Source organism: Molossus molossus, unplaced genomic scaffold (genome assembly GCF_014108415.1).
Source record: "Molossus molossus isolate mMolMol1 unplaced genomic scaffold, mMolMol1.p scaffold_m16_p_27, whole genome shotgun sequence".
Lineage (NCBI taxonomy): Eukaryota > Metazoa > Chordata > Mammalia > Chiroptera > Molossidae > Molossus > Molossus molossus.
Genome location: NW_023425363.1, coordinates 2,905,951 through 2,927,481, shown reverse-complemented (window position 1 = coordinate 2,927,481; position 21,531 = coordinate 2,905,951). Strand labels below are relative to the sequence as shown.

General features: G+C 42.6%; 1 protein-coding gene and 1 pseudogene across 9 annotated transcripts in view; one reads left to right on the top strand and one right to left on the bottom strand.

Annotated features, from left to right (window-relative positions):
- Positions 1-21,531, bottom strand: part of SPECC1 (sperm antigen with calponin homology and coiled-coil domains 1) — a 219,695-nt gene that overhangs the window by 143,687 nt on the left and 54,477 nt on the right. The gene's annotated exons all lie outside the window — the stretch shown is intronic.
- Positions 8,518-8,961, top strand: LOC118641259 (annotated as a pseudogene).

The window sequence follows — 21,531 nt, the reverse complement described above, 5'->3', positions numbered from 1 at the left end:
CTGCCACCCGCACGACCAACCAGGGCCGGGGACAAACTGCAACCGAGGTACGCGCCCTTAGCGGGAACCGAACCCGGGTCTCTCAGGACCGCAGGCCGACGCTCTAACCGCTGAGCCAAACCGGCCAGGGCTTTTCTTAAATCTTATTGCTTTGGTAGCCTATTTAAAAACAATGTCCTGTATGGGCACCACAGTTTTTTTTTTCCTGACCTTTATAGGAATGTGTTTAGTTTTCTATTATGCATGGTGTGTGAGGCTTTCAGACCATTTTATTTATTATCTTAAGAAAAAATACATTTTTTTCTATTAAATGTTTATGAGGTAGCCCTGGATGGAGTGGCTCTGTTGGTTGGGCATCATCCTGTGCACTAAAAGATCACCATTTCAATTCCCCATCATGCCCTGGCCAGTTTGGCTCAGCGGTTAGAGCGTCGGCTTGGGGTCCAGAGAGACCCGGGTTCGGTTCCCGCTAAGGGCACGTACCTCGGTTGCAGTTTGTCCCCGGCCCTGTTGGTCGTGCGGGTGGCAGCCACTCGATGTGTCCCTTTCACGTCGATGTTTCTCTCTCTCTCTCTTCCTCTCTCTCCCTTCCACTCTGTCTGAACAAAAAAATGGAAAAATGTCCTCAGGTGAGGATCAATTCCCCATCAGGACACATATGCCCAGACTGTAGGGGGCATGCAGGGGGAAGCTGATCTATGTTTCTCTCTCTCTCCCCCCTTCCTCTCTCTCTAAAATCAATGAAAATATATATTTTTTAAAAGTTTAAATGTTTATGAGGTAGATATTAAATGTTATTAAATGCATTACTGACACTGGCCAGACTATTAGCTCTCTTTTTTAAAGGCTTTGGTATGAGGAGTAGCAGTAATAGCATTAGTACTACTCTGTTAAAATAAATTAGAATGCTTTCCATCTTTTCTGTACTTGAAAGTATTTTTAAAGTCTCTATTATTTGAGTATCACCACCACGGTTTTGGCTATATTTGCATTTACCTGCCCTATACATATTTTTTTCTGCATATGCTCAACATTGAGTTACTTTTTTTTTTAACCTAACCTCATCCCAAACACAGACACAGATTTGATGTACTTGTTACAATTTTTCTAACATATTTTAAATTATTAAAATAAGTCTGGCTAGTGTGGCTTAGTGGTTGAGCGTCGACCCATGCACCAAGAAGTCGCCGGTTTGATTCTGGTCTGGGCACATGCCCAGGTTGTGGGCTCAATTCCCAGTGGGGGGCATGCAGAAGGTGGCCAATCGATGTCCTCTCTTAGTGATGTTTCTATCTCTCTCTCCCTTCTCACTTCCTCTCTAAAATTAATAAAGAGAAAAATAATTTTTTTATTATTAAAATAAGAAATAGTCATCTAATGTACCTTAAAGAATTACCTGTACCCTCTGTAATAAAGTAATCTTTGGAGACAAATGCATTAGATGACATTAAATGGCATAAAAATTATATTTTCCTTGTATTTGAAAAACTTCACGTATAAAACCATCTGGGTTCAGAATTATTTTCAGAGCTATTTTCTTAGTCACTCTGTGATGTCTTCCAAGAACTTTTTTTTGTCCAAGTGTTTCACTTCTTCATGAATTGGTTTTAGAAGTTTCATTTTCCTAGAAAACTTCAATTTCATCAAAATTTTCTTTTTTTAAATTTTATTTTATTGTACTTTATTTTTTGGTACATGCCCCTAGCAGGAACTGGACCCGGGACTCTCTGGTCTGCAGGCCAATGCTCCAACCACTGAGCCAAACTGGCCAGGGCAAAAATTTTCTATTTTTTGTTCTTTTTAAAAATCTTCACATCTCTGATTATATATATTGTTACATGGCTAATTATAAATATTTTATCTTTTTTCTTAATTAGTCTAACTAGCTTATCTACTTCAAAGTTAACACAGAACTTACTCTCAGATTTTTAAAATTCTAGTGTTAATTTTATTTTTTGCTTATTCATATAATCATTCATTCAATAAACATTTGCTAGGTGCCAATCATCCATGTGTCAGGTAACGTGCTAGGCAATGAGGGTAAGAGAAAGTGAAACAGACATAGTCACAATTTATTTTAATTTTATTTATTGATTGATTTTTAGAGATAGAGGAAGCAGAGAGAGAGAAACATCGATTTATTGTTCCACTTAACTGTGCATTCATTGCTTGATTCTTGTATGTGCCCTGACCAGGGACCCAATCTGTAACCTTGGCACATCAGGACGACAGTCTAACCAGCTGAGCTATCTGGCCAGCGTGACACAGTGACAATTTACTTGCCATTAATCTAGCCTTTTAAAAAACTTCCTCTTGTTTTCTAATATTTCTTTGATTGTCTATTTTCTACTTTCCTGTATAATAATTACTTCATTTATTTTCATTATTCCTTTTTTGATAACAAAAGCTTTCAGAGGAATAAATTTGCTTATTATTTGTAACTTTATAAAGTACTACAGAATTATTATTCTATTTTTCTATAATTGTAGTTTCAGTTCCTATTAGGGTCAAATTTTCCAAATGGATTAAGTTTTTAAAAGTTCAACTTCTATTATCTACAGTTTTATTGCATTATGATCAGAGAATGACTAGTAAAATTTCCTGGAAGATATTATAATGAGCCCTGGCTGGTTTGGCTCAGCGGTTAGAGAGTCAGACCAAAGAGTCTCAGGTTCGATTTCAGTCAAGGGCACGTACCTCAGTTGAGGTTTGTCCCTGGCCCTGGTTGGGGTCATGAGAGAGGCAGCCAGTTGATCTGTCTCCATCACATCGATGTTTCTCTCTCTCCCTTTCTCTCCCTCTCTCTCCCTCCCACTCTATCTGAAGATAAATAAAAAAATATCCTCAGGTAAGGATTAAAAAAAAAAAAAAAGGATATTATAATGAGGTTTTCTCTCTGGTCTAGAAGAGATCAATGCTTTACCCATTCCATGAACAATCTAGAAAAACTGAGACAAATTGTTGAATTCTCTCATCCCATTAACTTCTGACAGGTTTGCTTCAGTCACTTCAAGTGTCGCTAGTTAGCTACTGGATGACTGTAACTGCTACCTTTTCCTCTTAAGTTGTGCTTTTATCAGTATAGAAGGTCCTGTCTGATATAAGGTATTCTGTGGTCTGTGTGTATCTTTAACTGGTACCATTGTTTCAGTAGAATGACCTTGTAAGTCAAACAAAGCCAAGAGATAGCCACAATTAAATCATTTTGTTTTACTATCAAGAGAGATACTATCTTAAAGACATAGAAAGTACAAGAAAAGCAGGTAATGATCTATCAAGTCAAAAGTCCTTGGACTTAGATGGAAAATATTTACATATTTTAAGTGTCAAAGAAGTGCAAACTGTAATTAAGTGATATTTAAACAGAAGTCTCAAGCTCCTTTAGGAGCTAAGATTTAAGTAAAATATAATTTGAATCTAAGGTACATGGGCATCGTAACCACCTCCTTTAAGTTTAGAAGTCAGTGTTTTAGAGAGATTATAAATATTTTGAACCTAGACTTCTATACCCAGGCAAACTATTAATCTAGGGATGCAGGCAAAATATAGATACCCTCAGATAAAAGCTGGGAAAATGTATCATGCACAGAGTATCCTTTTAATGCTCTAACCAAATATGTTCAAGATTATGCCCCAATCACGGCAAACAAGGCTTAGCTGATATTTGGAGTCCAAAGTAAGACTCCTATCCTTGTCCCTGCCTGAGAGCTCTGTTTTTTAAAAAAACCTCAGCAACCAGCCCTGGCTGGTTTGGCTCAGCGGTTAGAGCGTCGGCCAGCGGTCCAGATAGACCCGAGTTCGGTTCCCGTTAAGGGCACATACCTCGGTTGCAGTTTGTCCCTCACCATAGCTGGGTCGTGTGGTAGGCAGCCACTCAATGTGTCCCTTCACGTCAATGTTCCTCTCTCTCTTTCTTCCCTCTCTTTCCCTCCCACTCTTATCTGAACAAAAAATGGAAAAAAGTCCCTGGGTGAGGATAAAAAAAAACAAAAAACCTCAGCAACCTGAGAAAGCAACCCTCAAAATTATATCGGATGAAATCCCAATATTATTTATTAAAATACTTGTATAAACATCTTTTCATCCTAAAAAGATTTAGAATCAAATTGATAAATATTTAAAAGAATTAAATAAGTAGTAATAGTATTATGCATTAAGAAATATCTTCATTTAAAATTTTCTTTCCTCTTTATTGATTTGAGAAAGAGAGACAGAGACATCTATTTGCTGTTTCACTTATTTATGCATTCATTGGTTGCTTCTTGTATGTGCTCTGACTGGGGATTGAACCCGCAACCCTGGTGTTATCAGGATGATGCTCTAATAAACTAAGCTACCTGGCCAGAGCCAAGAAACACTTACATTTTGGAAAGGGAAAAATGTGTGAGTGTTTTGGAATGTAGGAGAGGACTTAAGAATCACTATGCTTATAAGAATAATTATGAAATTTATCAGGCCTAAACTGGACTTTTTTGTCAGTAAGACTTTTAACAGGAATACAAATATATTAAATTAAAAAAAAACAACAACAATTTAAAACTTATTAACTAAGTTTGTAAATGGGACTGAATATTAATCAAAGATCTCCTCAATTAGTGAGAATTAAAATTTACTGGACTTATAAATAGAACAACAAGATACTAAACCTGAAAACCGAAAGAACTAGTTTTTTATTATTCACAACTTTAACTGATTTAATTTTTAAAACCAAGTATCATCTAGTATGCTTTTCTGCAACATATATGTTTTGTTTTCTGTCTTAATCTAGAGGAGGGGGCTCTTTATTTCTAATAAAGAGTTTAACTCATTCACATTTATTATAGTAACAGATATATCTGATATTACTTCTTCTTTACTATGTATTATCATAGATAATATATATATATATACATCATACATATATTAATTCTAAAAGGGTACATTTTCCAAAGTATGCCTCTCAGAACACTACCTCTGAAATTCTTCTACGGAACAAAATACATCTGAAATAAATGCATACTACATTCTCCTCTTAGAGAATACTGTAAAAATTCTGATGAATTATTGAAATCTAAAACTAATAGACAACAGAAGCTCAAGTTCTCAAGCCAACTCCACACCCCTGCCCCAACTTAACCTCAAACTTCTATGAACAGAAAAAGAAGAGGACAAATATATTCAAAATAGAGAATATAGTTAACAAACTTTTTAAAACTCATTTTAAAATGAGAACTAGAAAAAAAAAGGTAAGTATAGAGGTTAATAGAATATATAAAAGTTTGGCAACATCGAGGATGACTGGAAACACTCCAGCCAAAGCAAAGACAATGTAAAAGAATGAGGAAATGATCCAAGAAGGACTGGGCTAACCTGAGACTGAGAGGACCAAAAGGCAACCAAGTCCAAACTAAAACATGAAGTCAGAACGAAGGCTGGGAGTAGTAACGACTGCAGCCTTCTATGTGCAAGCCTGCCTTAACCCTTCACCTCTTTTAATCAATTAATCACCATAACAACCCCCTATGAGGTATATTACCATCCCCTTTCCTAGATGAAGAAACTGAGGCTCAATGCACGCAAATCACTTGCCAAAGTCTCAGAACTACAAAGTGACAAAACTAAGATTATGAACAGGCAGTCTGGCTCCAAAGTCCAAACTCTTAACCACAGGGCTTTCTGTCTTCAATTCTCTGTTACAATCTATGAAAATGAGAAGCTGGGTAATAGGATAAAAGCATGTTGAGATAATTTGAAGAGTAAATAATTACAATACTTGTACCAACTCCTTTCTAATCTCCTTACTCCTTCTATTTTTCTGTTAAAGTAATATTGTCTGTCGCAGATCACAAGTTAAGCAATGTAAGATGACATTTCCTTCCTTGTAAACCTCAATGCACTGCCTGATTCTTCAGTAAATAATACCTATGGAAACCTAATATTTTATTTTATTTTTTAATTTTATTTATTTTATCCTCTCTCGAGGACATTTTTCCATTTTTTGTTCAGATAGAGTAGGAGGGAGAGAGAGGAAGAGAGAGAGAGAGACAGACAGACAGACAGACAGACAGACATCGATGTGAAAGGGACACATCGAGTGGGTGCCCTTAGTGGGAACTGAACCTGGGTCTCTCTGGACTGCGGGCTGACGCTCTAACTGCTGAGCCAAACCAGCCAGGGCAGAATCCTAAGATTTGAAATGCTGATTGCTTTTCAATTTTCAGAATCAATCCATAAATAATGCACAGAAGATTTAATCATACTAAGTATAGAACAAAACGTTCTAGCCGTGTAAAAGGTTGAGAGGCAGACCAGAAATAGGGTACGGAGTTCGCTGAGGAAACGTCAGAAGAAACTTAGGGCTATCATATCCTTATTTACCTAGCAAGTTGATTAGGCAAGAAATTCAGGGAGTAAGCCATAGATTTCCTTAGAATTTTTAAGTTTTTTAAAATAAAAATTTCATAGCCCTGTCTGATGTTGCTCAGTGGTTGGAGCATTGGCCCACACACCAAAGGGCTATGGATTTGATTCCTGGACAAGGGCAGGGGCACATACCTGGGTTGCAGGTTTGATCCCCTGCCCTGGCCCTGGTCGGTGTGTGTGCAGGAGGCAACCAGTTGATGTATCTCCCTCACATGGATGTTTTTTTCCCCTCTCTCTCTTTCTCCTCTCCCTCCCTCCCACTCTTTCTAAATAAAAATCTATGGAAAAAATAGCCTAGGGTGAGGATTAATTTTAAAAAAACACACACACATTTCAGCCTGGCCAGTGTGGTTCAGTGGATTGAGCATCGTCTCATGGACTGAGAGGTCCCAGTTTGATTCCCGGTTGGGGCACACACCCAGGTTGCAGGCTCGATCCTTGATGGGGGGCATGCAGGAGGCACCCTATCAATGTTTCTCTCTCACATTGATATTTCTATTTCTTGCTCCCTTTCTCTCTCTCTCTAAAACATCAATAAAAACATATTTTAAAAAACAAACATTTCATATAGTAAACTTGAAAAAATGTTGCAGTGAACAATTATATATCCATCACCTGTACTGCACCATTAGCATTTTACTATACTATCAAGAATTTTAGAAAATTTAAGCATGACTAGTACAAATGGGGGAGGAAAGGAACGTAGTAGCAAAAATGCACTTAATTCCTTGACTTTCAGAATCAGGGTTAGTAGATAGCCTCGAAAGTCCATAAGTCAAGAAATAGTATAGATATAGCATATAATGTAGAATTATATAGAGATAACCACTTTTTTTTTAATGTTTAAAAAATAAGATAGATTGATGGATGGAGAGAGAGACAATTAGATGAACAGATAAATAAATAAAGCAAATATAGCAAAATGTTAATTGCAGACTCTAGGTGTCGGGTATACGGGTGTTTACTATATGTCTTTCAATTTTTCTGATGAAAACTTTTGTAATAAAATATTGACACAAATGTGGTTGAGAGCAGTCATCGTGTTTGGAAAGAGACTGCTAGTATTCACCAACATCCATCCATGCTGTCCTCTGCTTGGCACTCCATAGAGACATTTTCCAATCCCTTAACATGGTGGGGCTACATGACTGGTCTGGCCAGTGGAATGTGAGTGGAACTATTTGTGTAACTTCTAGGCCAGCCACTAAAGTCTGCAGGATCCGCCACACACTTGTTCTATTCTCCTGACTGCTGGCAAATCCAGTGCACTTGGAAGTCAGGCACTGAAGATCAACATTCACCAGCCTGAGTCTCTACACCTGTAACTACCCAGACCTACACAAACTCACACTAGATTATGACATGAGGAAGAATTCAACTTTTTAAAAAAAATCCTCATCTGAGGTCTAAGGATATTTTTATTGATTTTAGAAAGAGAGGAAAGGAGGGGGCGAGAGAGAGAGAGGGAGGGGGGAGAGAGAAAGAGAGAGAGAGAGAGAGCGAGCACCCCCTGGCCAATTTGGCTCAGCAGTTAGAGCGTTGTTGGCCTGCAGTCCAGAGAGACCCGGGTTCAGTTCCCACTAAGGGCGCGTACCTCGGTTGCAGTTTGTCCCCGGCCCTGGTTGGGTCGTGCAGGTGGCGGCCACTCGATGTGTCCCTTTCACATGGATGTTTCTCTCTCTCTCTCTCTCTCTTCCTCTCTCTCCCTCCCACTCTATCTGAACAAAAAATGGAAAAATATCCTTGGGTGAGGATAAAAAAATAAAAAGGAGAGAGAGAGAGAAACATCGACATGAGGGAGATACATTGATCAGTTGCCTCCCACATGTGCCCTGACCAGGGATTGAACCTGCAACTTTCTGGTGTATGGGGATGATGCTCCAACCAACTGAGCCACCCAGCCTGGGAAATACATCAACTTTTAATGGCTATTTGGGGACTCTTCTTTAACCACAGTTAGCATTAACTCTAACTAATACAGGGTAGGACCTGAGGGAGTATGGGAAGAAGCTTTTACTTTTGTTTCATATCATTCAATTCCACCGTTAAACACATACATAAAATTTAAAAAAATAGTACGAAGACTAAGCTTTTCCGGTGTTGTGCACACTCACAGCCATGCCAGCCAAGGGTCCTTTGCAGTCCCTGCAGGTCTTCCGATGCAAGAAGACAGCCACAACCATAGGGCACTGCAAATAGGGCACTGGCCTCATCAAGGTGAATGGGTGGCCCCTGGAGATGATCCGGCCACACTAGCTACTGGAACACAAGTTACTGGAACCTGTTCTGCTTCTGGGGAAGGAGCAACTTGCCAGTGTGGACATCGAGTCCTCATGAAGGGTGGTGGTCATGTGGCCCAGATTTATGCAATCCGTCAGTCCATCTCCAAAGGCCTGGGGGCCTATTACCAGACATAACGTGGATAAGGATGCCAAGAAGGAGATCAAAGACATCTTTAACCAGTATGACTGGACCCTGCCAGTAGTTTATCCCCATCACTGCGAATCCAAAGAGTTTGGAAGTCCTGGAGCCAGTGCTCACTACCAGAAATCCAACTGATAAGCCCATCTGGATTCACCCTTATAATAAACAATGGTCATGTGGGGGGTAGGGCGGGAGAAACTAGCAGTGATAGTGGGGAAAGCCTTCTTAGCTCACCTTCTACTAAAACCTCATTAGTACACTGGGCACCTTTGTGTGAATATAAAAAGGCAAAAGTGCCAAATGTCCCCCTTTCCTCTGGATTGATACAACTCTCAGACGCCTTTGAAAAGTGCACATGCGCAACCACACCCAGAAGCTCTCAAATACTGACAACCTGGTTGGAAATCGAAGGACTGTCAACTGGGACCTTCTAAGTAAGAGAGACAGTCGTCAACATGTTCTGATTCTAGCTGCCCTCATTCATGCAAATTTTCATGTCTTTTACTTAATCCATTTCTCTTGTCCATTCTGCAGTACCACAGTAAGTCATAAGGACCCAACTCAGAGGATTGCAAATACCACCAAAGAGGAATCTTGCTGCGACCACAGCCAATACCAACCAGGGCTACAAAAGAGGCAGCAGCTGAGAACCTGCCTTCTACCTCAGATGTGCCCCAGAGGGGATGAGGAGCTTCCACCTGGAAGAAACTGTGCGATTCCAACTCTTTTTCTTTTTGGTACTGCCCCTAGCTGGAACCGAACCTGAGACTCTCTAGTCCACAGGCCGTCACTCCAACAGCTGAGCCAAACTGGCCAGGGCAATTCCAAGTCTTTTAAGCAAAGGGTGGGGAGGGGATTATGATGGGGATTTTATCTCATTTACCCTCTAAACAGACCACCCCCACCCCTGCCCAAGCTTTCTTTGGAAGCCAGACATGAGGTGTGCCGCTTGGATCTCTATTCAAGAAAGAACATGGCATTCAGCTGCAAGGACTGCCGTTAGCTGACACCTCCAGCCCTTAGTGCCACCAGGATCCTAGAATTCAACTTGGCTTTTGAGCTAAAAGCACGTTCTTTCCAGGCAGCCTCCAGCTGTGAATGACCACAGCAAGAGTACGAGGACTGGCCATTTCTGCCTGACCTGGGACTCCTCTAACCAGTAGTCTGCTCTGAGGATCTCCCTGCCCCAAACTGCTGTATTAGAGTGCTTTAAAAAGAACAGTCACTTAGGAATCTGAACACAAGCACCCAAGAAACCCTTAAAAGCTCTAACAAGGGGGACATTCTCTTCACAATTTTGACACAAAGCAAAGAGTACATGGGGATTTTCACAATACCTGGGCACTTGTATACCAATGAGAGGTGTTTTTGAAATGTTACATATCCAGTTCATATGGAACCAAAAAAAGACCTCGAATAGCCACAGCAATCTTGAAAAAGAACAAAGTTGGAGGGATCACATTACCAGATTTCAGGTTATACTACAAAGCCACTGTAATCAAAACAGCCTGGTACTGGCACAAGAACAGCATATAGACCAGTGGAACAGAACAGAGAACCCAGAAATGGACCCAAGGCAATATGCTCAATTAATATTTGACAAAGGTGGCAAGAGCATACAGTGGAGTAAGGACAGCCTCTTTAATAAATGGTGCTGGGAAAATTGAACAGCTACATGCAAAAAAAAAAAAGAAAATATAGACCATCAACTTACACCATACACAAGAATAAACTCAAAATGGATTAAAGACTTAAATGTGACTCATGAATCCATAAAAATCCTAGAAGAGACTGTAGGCAACAAAATTTCAGACATCATACGCAGCAGAATTTTCACTGATACATCCCCTAAGGCAACAGAAACAAAGGAGAAAATGAACACATGGGACTACATCAAACTCAAAAGCTTCTGCACAGCGAAAGATACAATCATCAAAATGGAAAGGCTACCCACTATATGGGAAAGCATAATTGCCAATGATATATCAGATAAAGGGTTAATTTCCAATATATATAGAGTGCTCATACAACCCAAGGAAAACAAAGAACCCAATTAAAAAATGGGCAGAGGAACTAAATAGACACCTCTCCAAACAGGACATACAAATGGCTAAGAGACATATGAAGAAATGCTCAACATCACTAATCATCAGAGAGATGCAAATTAAAACAACAATGAGGTATCACCTCACACCTGTCAGAATGGCTGCCATCAACAAAACATCAAACAGCAAGTGTTGATGAGGGTGTGGAGGAAAGGGGACTCTAGTACACTGCTGGTGGAAATGCAGACTGGTGCAGCCGCTATGGAAAACAGTATGGTGTTACTTCAAAAAATTAAAAATTGAACTTCCATTTGACTCAGTGATCCCACTTCTAGGAATATACCCTAAGAAGCCTGAAACACCAATCAGAAAGAATATATGTACCCCCATGTTTTTAGAAGCACTATTTACAATAGCTAAGATCTGGAAACAGCCCAAGTGTCCATCAGTAGACGAATGGATAAAAAAAGCTGTAGTAGATCTACACAATGGAGTACTATGCAGCTGTAAGAAAGAAAGATCTCTTATCCTTTGAGATGACATGGAGGGACCTAGAAAGGATTATCCTAAGCGAAACAAGCCAAACAGAGAAAGACAAATATCATATGATCTCACTTGGAATATAATGAACATAACAGTCTGAGGAATGGGATAGTCTCAGAGACGTGGAAGTGGGGTACAGACTGACGATCCCCAGAAGAGGGGGTTGTGGGGGAGAGATAAACCACAGAACTTATATGCATGTATGCATGAACAATGGACATGGACAACAAAGCTGGGGACAGAGCAGGGAGGGAGGGGGAGGGGGGAATCAGTGGGGGGAAAAGGAAAAACATCTGTAACAAAAATTAATTAATTTTAAAAAACCTACCAAAAAAATAATAATAAAATGTTACATATCCTGCCCTGGCCAGTTTGGTTGGAGTGTTGGCCCATGGATCAAAGAGTCTCAGGTTTGATTCTGGTCAAAGGTACATACGTTGGTTGTGGGTTCAATCCCTAGCCCTGGCTAGAGTTGTGTGGGAAGCAACCAATCAATGTGTCTCTCTCACATGAGGTTCTCTCTCTCTCTGCCTCCCTCCCTATCTAAAAAATAATCAATGGAAAAATATCCTCGGTGGAGGATTAAAAATAAATAAAATGTTGCATATTCTTTACCTAATAGTTTATCACAGGGCTATTATGACAAAAACATTATTTTGCAAATATTGGTTATTCTGCCCAAAAAGTTTGGGTAAATGCTGCATAATTTAGAGAGTAACCCCTATGTAATCTATGCAGTAATCTCATCTCTAAACTTTTCTTCACAGTATTCCAAGCGGCAAAGTTTCTGAACCTGGTGTCGTACCAGTCCAATGTACCACAACTGCCAGGGCGGCACCCACCTCAGCTCAGTCCAGCCCCAAGGATATGACCTAAGCTTACCTGGTCTCCCTGCCAAGACCGGCAGCTGGGGCACTAAGAGGTGAGTGAAGGGCTGAGGCTAAACCAAGGTCTCAATTACAAAACTGCTCCCAATTCAAGGAATAAGTCAGTAGGACTAATTGCCCCACCTCTCAGAACCTCATTTCCTCACTCAAATTCAAATTTAAAAGTTACCCCTTGAAAAATTTTTTAGACTTCTGGCTCTGTCATAGAAAACACGAACTTGTCACCTGCCACTCCAGGACTCCAGCGTTAGGTGGACCATCTCTCCCCAATCGGCCAAGATGCAATTTTTGAGGATGAATTAAATCCCATTTGTTTCATGTGACAGTATAGAAATGTTCTGTTTTGTTTTTAAATGCAACCCCTTGGTTATCAGCATCTAAATCTGTGCTGTAGGCCAGGATGAAAACTAGAGTCCAGCTGACTCCCCCACAAGATCGCTTAATTTCTGGGGGGGAAAATGTATAAACCGGAGAAGTTTTTGGTATCCCAGAACAAGCACAGGCTATTCTGAGTACAAAGCAGGCACAATCAAGCCCCTGGTCTGACCATGAGTAACAGATCTGCTGACAGGTCACCACCTTCCACGGGACTCCAGAAAGCGTGTGATATGCAAATAATGCACAGAAAATGGACAATGAACCAGAAAACAACTGCCAGGTCATACTTTTCGTTGCAAATGCCTAGAAAGTCTGCAAGAACTGACTACACACGGTATAGAGCCTCCTCGTCTAGGCGGCAGACAAGAGGACCACGCCGGAGTCCACCCTAAAATGTGTACAGGAGACACCCCGCTCCCACCACCCCGCCACCGGCCAGGCCTGCGCGCTCGGGCCACGAAGCCAGGCTCCTTCCCGCCCCACTCTGGTCCCGTCGGACCCAGGGCTCCCAGGTGCGTGTTTACAGCGAGCAGCATTTCCTTGTCGCGGAGCAGGCACAGGTAATTTCACAACCCCATTAGCGCATTCCAAAGGCAGGACTCACATCCCGGGAACTTCACCTTTCCACTCGCCCCCTCAGGCGCCGGCAGGCAGCTCGGCGGCCGTGGGCTGGCCCGGGAGCGGGTGGGGGAAGGGCGCCCGGCCAGGGACGGGGCGCAGCGCGACCCCCGCCAACTGCACAGACCTGGTTCGGGATCCTCGGGCCGTCCTGAGTGGTTTCCCATGCTCAGCCGACTCGGCAGCGGCTGGCTGGCCGGCCTCGGACACTGTGTCGACCGCGCGGCAGCCCGCGCCGGCTCCCGCTGGCGAGGCAGCTGCGTCCCACGGTCCGCTCCAGTCAAAGAAAGGGCCAGGCGCCTTCCAGTTCTCCGCGGCTGTTCACAGAGCGCGGCAGCCCAGCAGGCGGCCCCGCCCCCTCATCTGCATACCGCCCGCCCACTCTGGACCTCACTGCCCGCCGTGCGCGGCCCTTGCTGACCCTTATCTGCATATGGCCCGCCACTTGGATCCGCACCGCCCACCCTCATCTGCATGCCGCCTGCCCACTTCATCTGCATATCGCTCTGGAGTGTCCAGAGTCCCTCCCAGGCGTGGGAGGGACGCACAGCTGACTTCAGGCCTCTAGGGGCAGGCACTGAGAACTGCATCTGGACCAGGCTGGAAAAATCCCACTGCGGGAAGGGGAAGGGGAAGCCAAATGCTACCCGAACTCCAAAATACTGCACGTATAAATTAGATCTCTGAGGACAAGAAAATCCTAAAGTAGCCATAGGACAGGCGCTTGATAACTATTTTTCGGGTAAATGAATGAGAAGGAGGTGAAGAAAAATAACGCTTTAACAAAGACTTGCCAATTATCCAAGACGAATACTACTGCTAATAAAAATGCATACCACTCCTAAGTGGCAACTATTTGCTGCTATCAGAAATGACTAACTTGTGGAAATTACCCTGAACAACTTTCATAGTTACTCTTACAGTAAAAACAGTTAGACCTAACTAAATCTTGCTGTGAAAAATAATAAAATCATGAGTGGAATGACTAGTTCTATCTCCTGCATCACTTTAATACTGTGGTCCATTCTCAGTTCTCATCTTGCTATCAATATCTTAGCCACCATTTATTACTCTCAACTCCTCAAAACAGTTTATTCACTTGGCTTCTAGAACACCAGCTCTCCTAGAGTTCTGCTCACATCTCTAGTCCCTTTTATTTTCTACGCATCTCCTTGACTTCTAAACTCTAGAGTGCCCTAAAGCTCAGTCACCTCTATCCAACCTGGTCATCTCTTACCTGTCTAACTTGCCCATGACAACCAACTTACAGCTTTTAAATACTACCTATATGCCTGGCCCATGTAGCTCAGTGGATTGAGCAGTGAGTGAGTGTCCCATGGGCTGAGAGGTGTCCATTCAATTCCTGGTCAGGGCACATGCTGGGGTTGCAGGGTTGATCCAGTAGGGGGTGTAGAGGAGGCAGCCAAATTCTTTTTTATTTTTTTTATCCTCATCCGAGGACATTTTTCCATTTTTTGTTCAGATCGAGTGGGAGGGAGAGAGGGAGAGAGAAACATCGACGTGAAAGGGACACATTGAGTGGCTGCCATCCACACAACCCAACTAGGGCCGGGGACAAACTGCAACCAAGGTACACGCCCTTAGCAGGAACCGAACCCAAGTCTCTCTGGACCGCAGGCCGACGCTCTAACCGCTGAGCCAAACTGACCAGGGCAAATTCTTTTTTTTTTTAAATTCTCACTCGAGGATATATTTTTTATTTATCCTTAGATAGAGTAGAAGGGGGGGGAGGGATGAGGGAAAGAGAGACACATTAATTGGCTGCCTCCCGCACAACCTAGACCAGGGCCGGGGATGAACCACAACCGAGGTTTGTGCCCTTGGCTGGAATCGAACCCACAACTCTTTGGTCCGCAGGCTGACGCTCCAATCGCTGAGCCAAACCAGCCAGGGCGAGGCAGCCAAATTCTTGATTTTTCTTCCATAGATGTTTCATATAGTCTTCTCCATCTTCATAAATGGAATATGTTGTAGTATATATCATAAATGCCACCATATCTCAACACTTTTCACCATCTTCACTGCTACTATCTGGTCCAAGCTATGGTCATCTCCTACCAGGATTACTGCAACTGCCTCCTAACCAGTCTCCCTTCCTCTGCCCCTGCCTCTCTATAGTCTAATCTTCATATAACAGAGTGATGCTTCTAAAACCTAGGTCAAATCATATCACACCTTCACTTAAAAGCTCTAATGGCTTTCTGTCTCATTGGGAGTAAAGTCCAAAGCCCTTAAAACAGCCTCCGAGGCCCTGAATAATCTTCCCCTGCACCCCCACCCTCCATCAGTGGACTCACTTTCCCCCTCTCACATTGCATTTGCTATAGTGGCCTTCTTGCTGTTCTTCAATAAGTGAAGCATGCTCCCACCTAAAGGCCTGTGCACTAGCTGTTCCTTCTGCCTGGAATATTCTTCCCCCACATTCCTACATTACATAGGCCATGTGGTTCATGCTCTCTCAGTTCCAAGGCCTCTGGGCAAATGTCATTGTATTAAGAGGGGCTTCTTTTGTTGCACCCCATTAAAAAGTAAACCAGACCCTCAACATATACACTTCTCTGCTTTATTGAATTCCATGACACTTATCACCGTTTAGTATACTATACACTTAGCTGTTTACTGGTTTGTTGACTCTCCTCTAGAGTACAAGATTCATGAGAACCATAGGCCTCCTCTCAAGGATGCCCGTGTCTGGCTTGGATTCCTAGGGCAACCAAAGCTGCCTTCCTGGGTTGGCACCTAAATCAACACAGTGTCTTTATAGCTGTGTCACTGCCAAGAGAGAGATGTTTGGAAAGATAAGCACCATTGATCATTTAACATTGGTTACTTCTGAGAGTTGGTGTATTGGATCATAATTTAACTTTCTTTGCACTTTTCTTTATTATCTGAAATTTTTAAGCTACCAAGCATTAACCATTTTAATAAAAACAATGTCATTTTTCTTACCAAAAACTACTTATTACCAAAAATAATAATTAAAGTGGCTTTAGGTGCTCTGTACTGAATATAACAGATGAGATTTACCATGGCTTAGAGGGGCTTAGATTGCTTTATTTAACAAAAATATTCAGTATCTGTTTTGTACATGATGCTACTCAAAAGGGGGGGGGGACCTCAACTTTCTTAATAAGCCAAAGGCCAACTTGCTAAAAAGAGACTAAGTTCACACAAAGAAAACCAAAAGAAACTTGAACATGGGAAGAAAGAATAAGAGAGGGTAGGTAACAAAGTTTAGTAACTGAATCAAAAGAAAAGTTCTTTAGGCAAATAGCATGTATATTGGTTTAGAAAAACATATTCCAACACTGAAAAGTGACAGAAGTCAAGGGAAAGTTTGTAAAGACAGCAGCAGATACGTGGCCTCTGGAGCTGATGGTGAAACAGGCATTGACTGGATATGAGACAAGGCATCTTCGAGGGGATGGAAATGTTCTAAAACTTAGTGGTGGATAGCTGTAACTCGGTAAATTTACTAAAAGTCACTGGATTGCACATTTTAAATGGGCGAATTTTATGATACATAAATTATACTTCAATGAAGTTGTGTGTGTTTTTTTTTAAACCAAGAGAGATATATGGATGAGGCTCCAAGATCGAGTATTATTTCTGAACTAAAAAGAGGCCTGTCCTCACTCCAAATCAATTAGCATGAATGAAGCCTGTCTGGGTGCCTCCTGCCAGGGATAAAGGCCAGAAAGACAAGGGCTTTGAAGAAGATGAGACAAAGGGAAGAAAGCCAAACATCACCCATGCTCAAGATGTGCTTGCTTATTGAACATGCGGCCAGCAGGCCCCACAAGCTGGGCTCCACCCAAAGCAACAGAGAATTTGTAGGGCAGGAAACAGAAAAGGCACGGTGGGCTATGGTAAGCATCAGAAAAGAAGTGCAATGCAATGCTACAGATGTTTCAAAAGGAAAAAGCACATACTGTCCTACGACCAAGAAAGGCTTGATAAAGGAGGTGCTGCCTTGAACTGGTCCTTTCGCAGTGAACAGCCTTTCTGTCCGTGCCCAGAGTGGCAGGAGGGGCCGGGGGCCGGGGGAGGGCGGTGCCTGGCATGGACATGCGCATCCTGGACAAGCAGGCCCTCTTTGTTCATCAGAGTGAACAAGGGCTTGATTGTGAAAAAGTCCTGAGTGTGTTCAAAGAATGAGCCACCCTGTAGCCCAGGACTGGAGCTCGAAGCATGAGCAGGAGGTGGAGGCAGGCTGCAGCAGGCCTCGTGGAATCAGGGCAGAGGTTTGCCCCTGCTTCCTCACCCAGTGAGGAGTGTCCTGAGGGGTGTGAGCGGAGGAGGGGTCTGAGGAAAGCTGTGATTTAGAAAAACTACCCTAGTTAATACAAATCCTGCTGTCTAGTACATCTACCTCACCTTTTACAGATAACCACAATAACCAACACACCCCATTGTGACAAGACATAGTACTGACCAAGCCCTGGGCAACGGGAACACGGTTGGTTGGTAGGCTCCTCTCCAGAACATCTGTGCACTTCTGCTTCCACCATCTGGGTTGTCTGCTTATGAAGAGTCAGGTGTATTTGTTCCAAACCTGTTCATGCTAGCTGTACTAGTGATTTTAGTTCCATAACTTCATTATCATGTAAACCAATGAAATGGGAGCACAGAGAGAGACAGTTTCTTAAAAAACCATGCGGAATGCTTTGAAAAGACTCAATGAAGGTGAGTCATTAAAAAATGTGTGAAGCAACTATAACAGATTAGGGGAAATTTGTAAGCATGTGAAAGGATTCTGCACACAGTCTTCTTCTGAAGCCCCGAAGCTCTTGCTCCTGTTTAAAGCAACTAACACTGAACACCATGGGAGATGTATACCAGTGTGGGAAGATGTTAAAGAACCCCTTTAACATCTTAGAGTCAAAGGCTCTAAGAAAATGCCTTGGCCCTAGAACTGAAGATGGGTGAATAAATACACACTTGTATGTTTTAGGTAAAAAGAAAATGTTTAAAGTACAGATGTTACATTTTGGGGGATTCCCTGATTTAACCAACTCTGCCAATTAATTGACCCAAGCTGATCCCAATCACACAGGACAAAAGAGTAGGAAGTGAGCACTAGTAGCAGTACACCTCCAACCAGGAGGCCTCTGTGCTCTAGGTGAGAGATGCCATGCTGGGGGGGTCAAGGGAACCCAGAGGTAATGAAATGAAAAAGATGCAGCTGAGCCTTGGCCGGTTTGGCTCAGCGGTTAGAGCATCAGCCTGTGGTCCAGAGAGACCTGGGTTCGGTTCCAGCTGAGGGGCGTGTACCTCAGTTGCAGTTTGTCCCCCCAGGGCCATGAGGATGGCAACCACTCGATGTGTCCCTTTCACATGGATGTTTCTCTTTCTCTCTCTCCCTCCCACTCTATCTGAACAAAAAATGGAAAAATGTCCTTGGGTGAGGATTTAAAAAAAAGATGCAGCTGAAAAAGACAATTACACATTCAAGGAAAGGAAACTGACAAAGTGACAAGAGACTGTATCTGGGTGGCAGAAAAATGGCACTGTAGTCATGCTAAGTCCAGATGCTAAAGAAAGCAGTTACACAACTCTGCAATGAGGGTGGTGCATTTCATTTATTTATTTATTTTTTTATTGATTTTAGAGAGAGAGAGAAAGTCAGAGGGAGAAAGAGATAGAAACTTCAATGAGAGAGAACATCAATTGGCTGCCTCCTGCATGTCCCCCACTGGGGATCAGGCCCACAACCTGGACATGTGTCCTGACCGGAAATCAAACCGGCAGCCTCTTAGTGCATGGGTTGATGCTCAACCACTGAGCCACACTGGCCGGATAATGAGGATTGTGCGTTTCATTTATATAAATTCAATGACAACTCAATGTACAGTCCAGGAGAGCAGAGGTGCCCATTGTTTTCTCAGTAGCTGCATCCCTAGCACCTAGAAAGATGCTTGGCAAACAGCAGACACCCTCAAGTCTACACATTTGTTAAAGGAATACATGGATATACACACACACAGAACAGCCACAAGGTATTTCAGCAAATAGCTGGAGTGTTTCCGGAATGCAGGGTGCAAGTTGGGGCAGAGATGCAGGTTTGGGAGTAATCATGAACCTTGTCTATCTTAAAATCCTAGGGCTTGGAATAATGTGTCCCACATGGAAGGAGACAAGAGAAGGTCTCAAAGAAAAGGTCTTTGACCTTAATTAGCAATGCCTTCAGGGTTGGAAAGGACTTTAAGGAAGAGATTCTAATCCTATCCCCCTCCAACATCTCCACTAAGGAACTGTTCAGCGCAGAAGAAGTAAGTCTCCAGCAATAACCGGGGATTCTTTCTGCCTTGTAGCAACACACCCCGCTGAACTTCTGTGGCTATTAGAACATTCTTCCATATATTAAGTCAAAACCTGGCCCTAATTTTACCACTCGGAACCAAAGGAAAAGTTTAATTATGAGCAGAAAAGGAACTGGTTGACAAACTGAAAGTGATAACTTTGGAAGAAAAAAGCATTTCATCTTAGGAAAGCAAAGCTGAAAGAGTCTGAGTAAGATACCCCAGGTCGATTTTCTTTCTTTTTTGAAGTATATTTTTATTGATTTTAGAGAGAGAAACATCAATGTGAGAGAGAAGCATCACTTGGTTGCCCCTCACAAGCACCCCGTCTGGGGATCAAACCCGAAACCTGGGTATGTGCCCTGATTGGGAACTGGTGACCTTTTGATGATTGGGACAACGCTCAGCCAGCTGAGCCACGCCAGCCAGGGCGGATTTTCTTTATAATTGCCATAATTCCTAAGTAGGAGATTCTGTTTAAGAAGACAGCTTGAGAGGAAAATCAAAAGTATCTAAATTTTGCCCTGGCCGGTTTGACTCAGCGGTTAGAGTGTTGGCCTGAGGTCTGGAGAGACCTGGGTTCGGTTCCTGCTGAGGGCATGTACCTTGGTTGCAGTTTGTCCCCAGCCCTGGTTGGGTCGTGTGGGTGGCAGCTACTCGATGTGTCCCTTTCACGTTGATGTTTCTCTCTCTCTCTGTCTCCCGCTCTATCTGAACAAAAAATGGAAAAATGTCCTTGGGTGAGGATAAAAAAAAAAAAGTATCTAAATTTCAAGTTCTGCTTTGGGTTCCAGACATAGGCCACTTCATCTCCTTACAAGTCCTCAGATGGGTGTGGCTAACCACAGAGATGATCAAATGTATGTTGACTTAATTTAGTATAAATCTCTTGACTTAGTGTTCCCAAACCAATTCCCACATCATAAAACTACCACCACTGGGCTGTCTTTGGGGATTGATCAAATAAAGATAAGTATCCGATCCAAACAGCATTAAGACAATCTGAGCAAGTTCAGCAGGGGCAGGTGAGGTATCAACCGTACATACTTCTACTCTGACCATCTGTACTGTAATTTGCTTAGGAAAAATATTTTCCACAGTATTAAAATGATTTTTGACATGGAAATCAATATGCAAGCAAAGACAATTCAATGGCAAGCTCAGCCATCCAAATAAACTTTCAGGAAGAGAGAGGACAACACTGAAAATCTGTGTGTCAGCAGCCAGGAAAAGCAGCATAAGAGCAGATCTGATCATGTTTTCCATGGAGGGACTTGAACAGGGCTGAAGGTCAGGGCCAAGTTCAAGGACTGGAACTTTAATATTCCATGAATTCAGTGGAAAGACTGCCTGCTTCCCTTCCATCTAATGTAATAATTACACAGAACCAGAAAAGCAGAACTTCCTTCTGAAACATAAAACTTGTTCTATGGTGGGAACCTACATTTCTTTCCCTCTCCTCCTCTTCTACCATACAGCCTAGGGTACCGGGACCAGGCCATGTCGCTCTGACCAGGAACCAGCCTGAAATAAAGGAGCAACACCCATGATCATTCTCTTAGAAAAAATAAATTAATGCACACATTTATTTAGTAAAAGAAGCTGATCCGACAGGAAGGACAGTAACAGTGGAAATGTGTTCATCGGTCCTCCACCTTCAGTGCTAGGCACAGAGCGCCTGAGATTTCACACCCACCCTGCCGTGTTTATTCACAGTGCATCTGCTACATTTCAGTTAGTAGACACCAGTTAGTTATTAGTATAAACATCCACCATTGAGTGCTGGCTGGTTTGGCTCAGTGGTTAGAGCGCCAGCCCGCGGACTAATGAGTCTCAGGTTTGATTCTAGTCAAAGGGCACGGCTCTGGTCGGGTCGTGCAGGAGGCAACAAACTGATGTGTCTCTCTCACG